This window comes from Hyperolius riggenbachi, chromosome 3 (assembly GCF_040937935.1).
Source record: "Hyperolius riggenbachi isolate aHypRig1 chromosome 3, aHypRig1.pri, whole genome shotgun sequence".
NCBI lineage: Eukaryota > Metazoa > Chordata > Amphibia > Anura > Hyperoliidae > Hyperolius > Hyperolius riggenbachi.
This window is the reverse complement of record NC_090648.1, coordinates 329,116,153-329,125,640: the sequence shown is the minus strand read 5'-3', so window position 1 is coordinate 329,125,640 and position 9,488 is coordinate 329,116,153.

Here is a 9,488-nt window from a genome sequence, read left to right as displayed (position 1 = left end):
TGCCTATGGCCGGCCAGCCAGCCAACATGCCCTTCAACGTCAGCTTCTGACACCACCATAGTGCCATCAGGGCTCAGCAGTGTGGACAGTTGTGTGTGTCTGCGTTAGATGAGAACAATGCCATCTGTTCTCTCTGCCATCAAAAATTGAGCCGTAAAAAGGCCAATACCTGCGTAGGGACAACTGCCTTACGAAGGCACATGGAGAAAAAGCACAAACTGCAATGGGAAGACCACCCGAGGAAAAGCAGCACACAAAAGCAAAGCCACCCTCCTTCTCCTCTTCCTCCTTCAGGTGCATCATCTTCAGTTGCTTCCCTCTTGCACCTTCACAGCCACCCTCCTCCACTCCGCCTCTCACCTTGAGCGGTTCCTGCTCCTCTGCCCACAGCAGCAGGAAGGTGTCCGTGAGGGAAATATTTGTGCAGAAGAAGCCAATGTCTGTCAGTCACCCCCTTGTCCGGCATCTGACAGCTGTCTTGGCGGAACTGTTAGCTCGCCAGCTGTTACCATACCAGCTGGTGGACTCTGAGGCCTTACGAAAATTTGTGGCCTTTGGGACACTGCAGTGGAAGATACCAGGCCGCAGTTATTTCTCCAAAAAGGCGATAACCAAACTGTACCATGAAGTTGAAAGGCAAGTGGTGTCAGCTCTGGAACACAGCGTTGGGTCAAGGGTCCATCTGACCATGGATGCCTGGTCTGCCAAGCACGGTCAGGGCAGGTACATTACTTACACAGCCCATTGGGTCAACCTGGTGACCGCTGGCAAGCAGGGAGTACGTGGCTGTGCAGCGGACCTAGTTGTGACACCTCCATGGCTTGCAGGCAGGCCTGCTGCCACCTCCTCTCCTTTTCCTCCTACTCTTCCTGCTACATCCTCTTTGCTGTCGTCCTCCTTGGCTGAGTGGCAGTGCTACTCTACTGGTGCTGCGATCTCCTCTCCAGCAACTCAGCCCCAGCTCCCCAGGGCCTATGCTGCATGCCAGGTACGATGGTGTCACGCCATCTTCGACATGTCTTGTCTCAAAGAGGAGAGTCACACTGGAGCAGCTCTCCTGGCTGCTCTTCACAAATAGGTGGATCAGTGGCTGACCCTGCACCAACTGGAGATCGGCAACGTGGTGTGTGGCAATCTCATTTCGGTTTTGAATTTGGGAAAGTTGACACATGTACCCTGCATGGCACATGTGCTGAATCTAATAATTCAGAGATTTGTGTGTAAGTACCCAGGCTTACAGGACGTCCTGAAGCAGTCCAGGAAGGGTGTGTGGGCATTTCAGGCGGTCTTACAAGGTCACCGCACGCTTGGCCGACATTCAGCGGAGAAACAACTTGCCGGTGAGGCGCTTGATTTGCCATAGCCCGACTCGCTGGAATTCAACGCTCCTGATGTTTAACCGCCTGCTACAACAGGAGAAAGCCGTCAACCAGTATCTCTACAACTACAGTAAAAGGACAAGCTCTGGGGAGATGGGGATGTTCTGGCTGAAGTACTGGACACTCATGCAAAATGCCTGCAGGCTCATGCGGCCATTTGAGGAGGTGACAAACATGGTGAGTTGCAGTGAAGGCGCCATCAGCGACTTCCTCCCGTATGCTTTCTTCCTGGAGCACGCCGTGGAGGAGCGTGAACAGGAACAGGAGGAAGAGTTGTGGGATCAATTCTCAGCAGAACCAGATGTTTCCTCAACACCTGCGGCAGCACAGAGAGGGGAGGAGGAGGAAGAGTCGTGTGGGGAAGAGGAGTCAGATGATGAGGAAAATGTTTCGTTTTTTTTGAGGAGGAGGCGGAAAAACAACCGCAGCAGGTGTTGCAGGGGGCTTGTGCTGCTCAACTTTCCCATGGTTTTCTTCGTGACTGGGGGGAGGAGGAGAACTTACCTGACATCACTGAGGAAGAGCAAGAGGAGATGGATAGTACGTCTGCATCCAAATTTGTGCAGATGGAGGCTTTCATGCTGTCCAACCTGTTGAGAGACCCCTGTATAAAAAAAACTCAAGGGGAATGACCTGTACTGGGTGGCAACGCTACTAGACCCTCAGTATAAGCACAAAGTGGCGGAGATGTTACCAACTCACCTGAAGGCAGAAAGAATGCAGCACTTGCAGAACAAGCTGGCAACTATGCTTTACAGTGCGTTTAAGGGTGATGTCACAGCACAACGGAATAAAGGTACTGCTGCTAGTAATCCTTCTACCATGTCCACGCAGGCAAGGACAGGACGCTTCATTGATCTCATGGTGATGTCGAACATGAGGACATTCTTTAGTCCAATGCCTCACCTTAGCCCTTCCGGATCCACCCTCCACCAACGCCTCAACCGGCAGGTAGCCGACTACCTGGCCTTAAGTGTGGATGTAGACACTATGAGCAGCGATGAATCCCTGAACTGCTGCGTGCGCAGGCTTGACCTGTGGCCAGAGCTGTCACAATTTGCCATCTACCTTCTGTCTTGCCCTGCCTCAAGCAAACCTGTCAGAAAAGACCTTCAGCACAGCTGGAGGCATTGTCACTGAGAAGAGAAGTCGCCTAGGTCAAATAAGCGTCAAGTACCTCACCTTTATCAAAATGAATAAGGCATGGATCCCGGAGGGCTACTGCCTGCCCGAAGACTAAGTCAGTCCCCGCACACAGCATCTCTGCCTGCACGCCGTGTGACTGCCTGCTCCAAGACTAAGTCGGGCCCCAGTCCCCACACAGCATCTCTGCCTGCAGGCCGCTTCACTGCCTTCTCCACCACCACCAACAGGGTCCAGGACTCCAGGCGGATTCCTGAATTTTTAAGGCCGCTGCTAGCAGCAGCCGCTAACAAAACCAATAACAATTTTTTCTGGTGTGTGTACATGCCTGCCTAATTTTTCTGGCTGCACTGCAGCTGCAACAACAAAACAAAAGGCATGTACATGTGTCAATTCCCCTTCGTGATCATTACCTTGCCACGGTGAAGGGGCTTGCATATCACAATGAAGCAATGACCGCCGGCTATATGAGTGTGTCAGGGGGGGGGGGGGGGCACACCCAAGATAATAAGGTCGTTTCTTCATTGTGGACAGACCAAATTCGATCAGTTGGACAGTCACTGTTGTTCTGTCATTGAGCTACCTCAACCCGGCGACCATATGGGCTTGAAAACCGATATCGCCTGCACTCTCGCCATGGTGCGCATCAGTCCAGCACGGCCGTCACTACACAAACAGCTGTTTGCGGTGCGTTACACAGTGAGTTTGGTCTGTCAGTGTGAAGCAGTACACTAATTACACTACCTAATTGATGTATACACATGCAAGATGTTTTAAAGTGATTTCTGCCCTTAAAACGCTGCTGTGCGTTAAATCCGGATTTTTTCCGGGACTTTTGGCGTATATCCCACTCCGCCGCCATGCACCCCTCCAGGTGTTAGACCCCTTGAAACATATTTTCCATCACTTTCGTTGCCAGCATAAATGTTTGTAATTTTCAAAGTTTGCCTCCCCAAAGTTCGTGCGAACCCCAACTTTTGCGGAAGTTCGCGTTCTAGGTTCGCGAACCTAAAATCGGAGGTTCGAGCCATCTCTAACAATGATTTATCTACATTTGGGGAAAAAATTCTGCTTTAATATAATATTCTTCCTAATGCAGTAAACCCCTCATTATCTGGCACCAATGGGGATTGGCTGTTGTCAGATAAGTGTATTTCCTGATTGCTTGAGAGTCAATTTTAAAGATAGACCTAGCTAAAACAGTACTATACCTGTATACTTACCATACATTTTGTATTACTGTTGAAATACAGTCATTAAACAAATTAAACCAAATTACAGCCTTAAATTAATGTAACAGAGGTTTATTACTGCAAGAAAAAAGTGTAATAGTAGCTTTATGCATCCTGCAAGGCCTGGATTGTGTTTCTTGTTGCTTAAGCATTTTGGTTAACTTTGCCCTGGATAACTGGGATTTTACTGTACCTAACTTGAAACTTCCCTTCTCTAAGCCTACAGTCCTTCTTGCTGTCTAACCCTCACCTCCTAGCCCTATTTGTTAAATGTATCCTCCCCATACCCTATTCCATAAAACTACGGTAATCCTAGCACTTTAACCTAGTGCCTAATCACTCCCTGAACTGGCATTCACATTCCATTCATATAATAACTGGACATCTGTGACAATTCTTGAGCTGTAGTGGATATCTTGTGCTTGGCTATAATAGCACATCTGAGGGCCATCACTTATATTAAACACTTTGCACAAGCTAGAGTGTTGTATCTACTAATTTCCACATTGTAGTCTATGGTGGTGCCTTGCCTGAATCAACAGCTGTCAGTTTCAGTACTTCCCGTAAATGAGTGTAGTCAGGGTAACTATGTCAAGTAGATGGTGCACCTGTGCTTGTGATCATTTAATGCTTGCAGTACGAAGCAGATACTATTACACACTGATTTTCTCTGAAAGTTATTTCCACCGCATCCAGAATCAGCACTATCAGTATGCAGCAGCTGGCTGTTGAAACCTGCCCAACCGTGCATATCACTGTCTAGTCTACAGCATCAAAGGTAATAGAAAAGTAATGAGCAGAATATCATTTGGATGGCCACATGAGACATGGGCTGCTCCGCAGGTTAGGTAGCGCTACCTTATGCTTCCATTTTACTCGAGAGTTGCTTAATTAATAACTTATACATTTTGGGAGCTTCATTATCCTTACAGTATTTGTAAAAGATATGAATGTTGCATGTATAATTTTCATGGTGCATTATGTCTAATAGAAGAATATGTGCATTGCACAGCGTTCAAGCACTATAACCTCACCAGATGGAGTGCTTGCAGAAGAACATGAATAGGATGCATTACACAGGAGCACCATCTAGTGGAATGTCTCTGCATTTAGCAAGTTGAAAAAGCTTTAGAAATAGCATAAATCTTACATTATATTCACTGTCCTACTTCTTTATTCTTACAAATGTTTATCTTTTGAAATGGTCTCATTATTAAACGTGGTCTCAACATAACAAAAACACAACACAGTGTAAGGTTTTGGCAGCCACCCCTAAAAAGTATTTTGCTACTTGTTATTGTAAATAAACAGATGCCTTTTTTTGTCAAGATATCTTGAAATAACTTTATTAAGAGCAGCAAGATTAATGAAGCCTTATGAAACTGAATAGAGACATGCAGAGCAGATGTTAGAGGAAAAGTACAATTTCCTTAAACATCGGGTATGACTTTTAAAACTACCACATTAGTGGTGAGGGGATTGGCTGCCTGAACCAGAACTCACAGCCAATACAGCTGATCAGCAGCGATAGTGTCCTGAAACACCTGATACATACTGTGAGGTATTCAAGAATTATTTTCATTCCCTTAAAGTGGACCTGAACTGACAGGACAGAAGGAGAGCATAGCAAAATGTGCCCTGTATATATTTAGAGAGTTTAGCCTGTTTAATTCCCCCTAATTTGGGGTCTTATCACAAGTTGTTATTTGATCTCCCCCCTGAATCACCTGACTGCCAAAGCAGATAAGGCAGATAAACTCATATGAAAGCACAAGATGTTAACTATATGTCTGCTTCCATGGAAGCAGGAAGTAGAAACACAGGTGATTTATTGCAGGATTTGTATACAGCTGTAACAATGTAATGTTTTTCTTTAAAGGTTATTATGCTTCTGTGTATCTTTTAGAGCATAGAGGAAGTTTTGAGTTCAGGTCCGCTTTAAAGGCAACCTTTGTTTTACTGGGTATATATGACCTGACGAAAAGGCGCAGCTCTCTAGCTACCTAATGCTTGGGGGAACATCTAGCTACTTTTTATTGTGGCTACTTCTGGCTACCTTATACTAAGGGGCAAGGGAAGAAAGGGAGAGTGTGGTTCGGCAGGTGTTTGAAGGTGCACAAAGGGCAAAGTCTAAAGTGCCAGGACATCTGTTACTTATAGGCTCCTGTGAGGTAAATCCAAGCCTGATCCAATCGTTTTCATCTAATCTTACCATTCCTATGTCATATAAGGCAACTGCCTAAATTATCCATTCAACATATCCACTCAGTTTACCCTTCTACTACATAGAATTGGTAAAATTGGATGACAAAGATTAGATCATTAGTGGCCACCTTAATGTAGAAGTTTGTGTACAACTCGCATACCTCCCAACTCTGAGTAAAGAAAGACACCTCTAGCCACACCCAGCCAAACCCCTGGTCACACATATCACAAAGAATTTATGAGCAACACAGTAGTGTAGTGATAAGAACTCTAGCCTTGCAGCACTGGGTTCCCGGTCAACAAATCCCAGCCAGGGCTCTATCTGCACAGAGTTTGTATGTTCTCCCCATGTCTGCGTGGGTTTCATCCAGGCACTCCAATTTCCTCCTACATCCCAAAAACATATACGGTATATAAGTTAATTGGCTTTCCCCTAAATTGGCCCTAGACTATGATACATGCACTACACAATACATACATAGACATATGACTATAGTAGGGATTAGATTGTAAGCTCCTCTGAGGGACAGTTAAGTGACAAGACAATATAGTCTGTACAGTGCTGCAGAAGATGTTGGTGCTCTATAAATACAAAAAACTAATAATAATATAAGCAGGACATGTAGTTTTTTTCATTCAGACCACACTGGTCCTACCCATCATCATTAGTTTTATTTCATAATAATATTTAAAAGTAAGAAATATAAGATGTTATTATAATAATGTTTAGAGTCAATTTAAAACATATTTTACATCAGTCATGAAAGAGGGACAAATTAGGTAAATAAGAGGGACAGCGGGATTTAATTCCCAAAGAGGGGCTGTCCCTCTGAAAAAAGGGACAGTTGTATTAGTACTGCAGGATCACATTTTTCCTTAAAGTGTACCAGAGACGCTACAAAATGAAAGTTTTATACATACCTGGGGCTTCCTCCAGCCCCATGTGCATGGATTGCTCCCACGCCGCCGTCCTTAGCGTTCTGTATCACCACTACCAGGTCCCGTAACTTCCGCCAGTCACGGCCAGTTTATGCAAGACAAGTTCGCTCTCTACGAATCTCTCTGGCAGCCGGTGGAAGTTATGGGACCCAGTAGCAGTGATACAGAAGGCTGAGGACAGCGGCGTGGGAGCGATCCGTGCACATGGGGCTGGAGGAAGCTCCAGGTACGTATAAAACTTTTATTTTGTTGCATTTCCTTTAAGTAGCTGTATTGTACTGTACAAGTCCAACAAAGTAGTTGTGTTATACTATGTCCACACATGCCTTACAAATTTGGTTGTTCTAACTAGAGATGGCTCGAACCTTCAAGGGTTCCAACACCTGAGTTTTTGCATGGCGGAGTGGGATACACGCCAAATGTCCCTGGGAAAAATCCGGATTTGATGCAGAGCAGGGTTTTAGGGCAGAAATCACATTGCATGCTAAATTGGAGGCCTAAAGTGCTTTAAAACATCTTGCATGTGTATACATCAATCATGTAGTGTAATTAGTGTACTGCTTCACACTGACAGACCAAACTCACTGTGTAACGCACCGCAAACAGCTGTTTGTGCAGTGACGGCCGTACTGGACTGGTGCGCACTATGGCCAGAGTGCAGGCGATAGCGGTTTTCCCATATGGTCGCCGGGCTGAGGTAGCTCAATGACAGAACAACAGTGACTGTCCAGTTGATCGAATTTGGTCTGTCCACAATGAAGCAATGACTTTGTTATCTTGGGTGTGTTCCCGTACCCCCCCCCCCCCCCCCAAGGACACTTATATAGCCGGCGGTCATTGCTTCATTGTGGTACGTTAGCCCCTTCACCGCGGCAAGGTAACGCTCACGAAGGGGAATTGACACATGTACATGCCTTTTGTTTTGTTGTTGCAGCAGCAGTGCAGCCAGAAAAATTAGGCAGGCATGTACACGCACCAGAAACATTATTATAGCGGCCGCTGCTAGCAGCTGCCTTAAGAATTCAGGAACTCCGCCTGGAGTCCTTAAAAATTCAGAAACTCCGCGCGGAGTCCTCGACCCTGTTGGTGGTGGCTGAGAAGGCAGTCAAGTGGCCTGCAGGCAGAAATGCTGTGTGGGGAGCGACTTAGTCTTGGGGCAGGCGGTCACACAGCGTGCAGGCGGAGATGCTGTGTGTGAGGACTGACTTAGTCTTTTGGGCAGGCCTGACCGTGCTTTACAGACCACGTGGTCAGATGGACCCTTGACCAACGCTATGTGCAAGAGATGACACCACTTGCCTTTCAACATCACGGTACAGTTTGGGTATCACCTTTTTTGAGAAATAATTGCGGCCTGGTATCTTCCACTGCAGTGTGTGGCTTTGCTTTTGTGTGCTGCTTTTCCTCTGGTGGTCATCTCATTGCAGTTTGTGCTTTGTCATCATGTGCCTTCATAAGGAAGTTGTCCCTATGCGGGTCTTGGTCTTCCCACGGCTCAATTTTTGGTGGCAGAGAGTACAGATGGCATTGATGTCATCTGAGGCAGACACACACAAAAATTTCCACACCGCTGAGCCCTGGGGGTGATGGCACTTTGGTGGTGGCGGCCGACTGAGTGTTAAGTGGGGTGCCAGAATTGGAGCAGGAGGAGGAAGATAAGTCACGCTTCCGTGTGGAAGCTGAGAAAGATGAGGTATTCTGTGTTAAATAGTCAACTATGTCCTGACAATCTTGGGGGTTGATGGCACGCGCCTTCTGAACACTGTACTTTGGTCCAGGGCCGCACAAAATCATTACAACACGATCTCGAACCTGCCTCTGCCTGTTTTGCCCATATTGGGGGGGGATGAAGTGAAAGGTATGCACTGACTTGACTAATACAATGTGCAGTCACACAGGTGCAGTGAACAGGTATGCAGTGACTGGTATCAATACAATGTGCAGCTGTCACACACACACAGGTACCGTGAACAGGTGCAGTGACTGGTGGTATATAACACTGTGTGCGCTCACGTAGGTAGGCGCACTGAACAGGTGGGTATGCAGTGATTGGTATTACAAATGTGCAGCTGTCACACACACAGGTAGTCACTGAATGTGCTGGGCCTGGCAGTAGCACAGTAGGAATTACCAAGGGGCCAAGGTCCAGCAGCTGCGACTGACTGACAGGGCTGTATATGCAACACAAGTGTCTGTGGGACACACACACAAAAAAAATAGATCACGAGAATAACATTAGCTCTCAAAAGAGCTGTTGAGGATGAGGAGTGATTTTTAGCAATAAGTATCAGCAAGGAGCAAGCTAACAAGCCTAACACAAGAGCCTAACTAAGCTTTCCCTATGTCTATACAGCAAGTTCTCTCCCTTCTCTAATTACTGCAGCCACACGAGTGAATGAAAAGGATGATGCTGCCTGCCTTTTATAAGGGGGGGGGGCTCCAGGAGGAAGTGTAGCCTGATTGGTTACCCTGTGTCTGCTGACTGTGATGTAGAGGGGCAAAGTTGACCATAATGATGTAGTGTAGAAGGCAGGTCGAACTCGCATATAGTTTGCGGTTCACCGCGAACGCGAACACCCAAAGTTTGTGC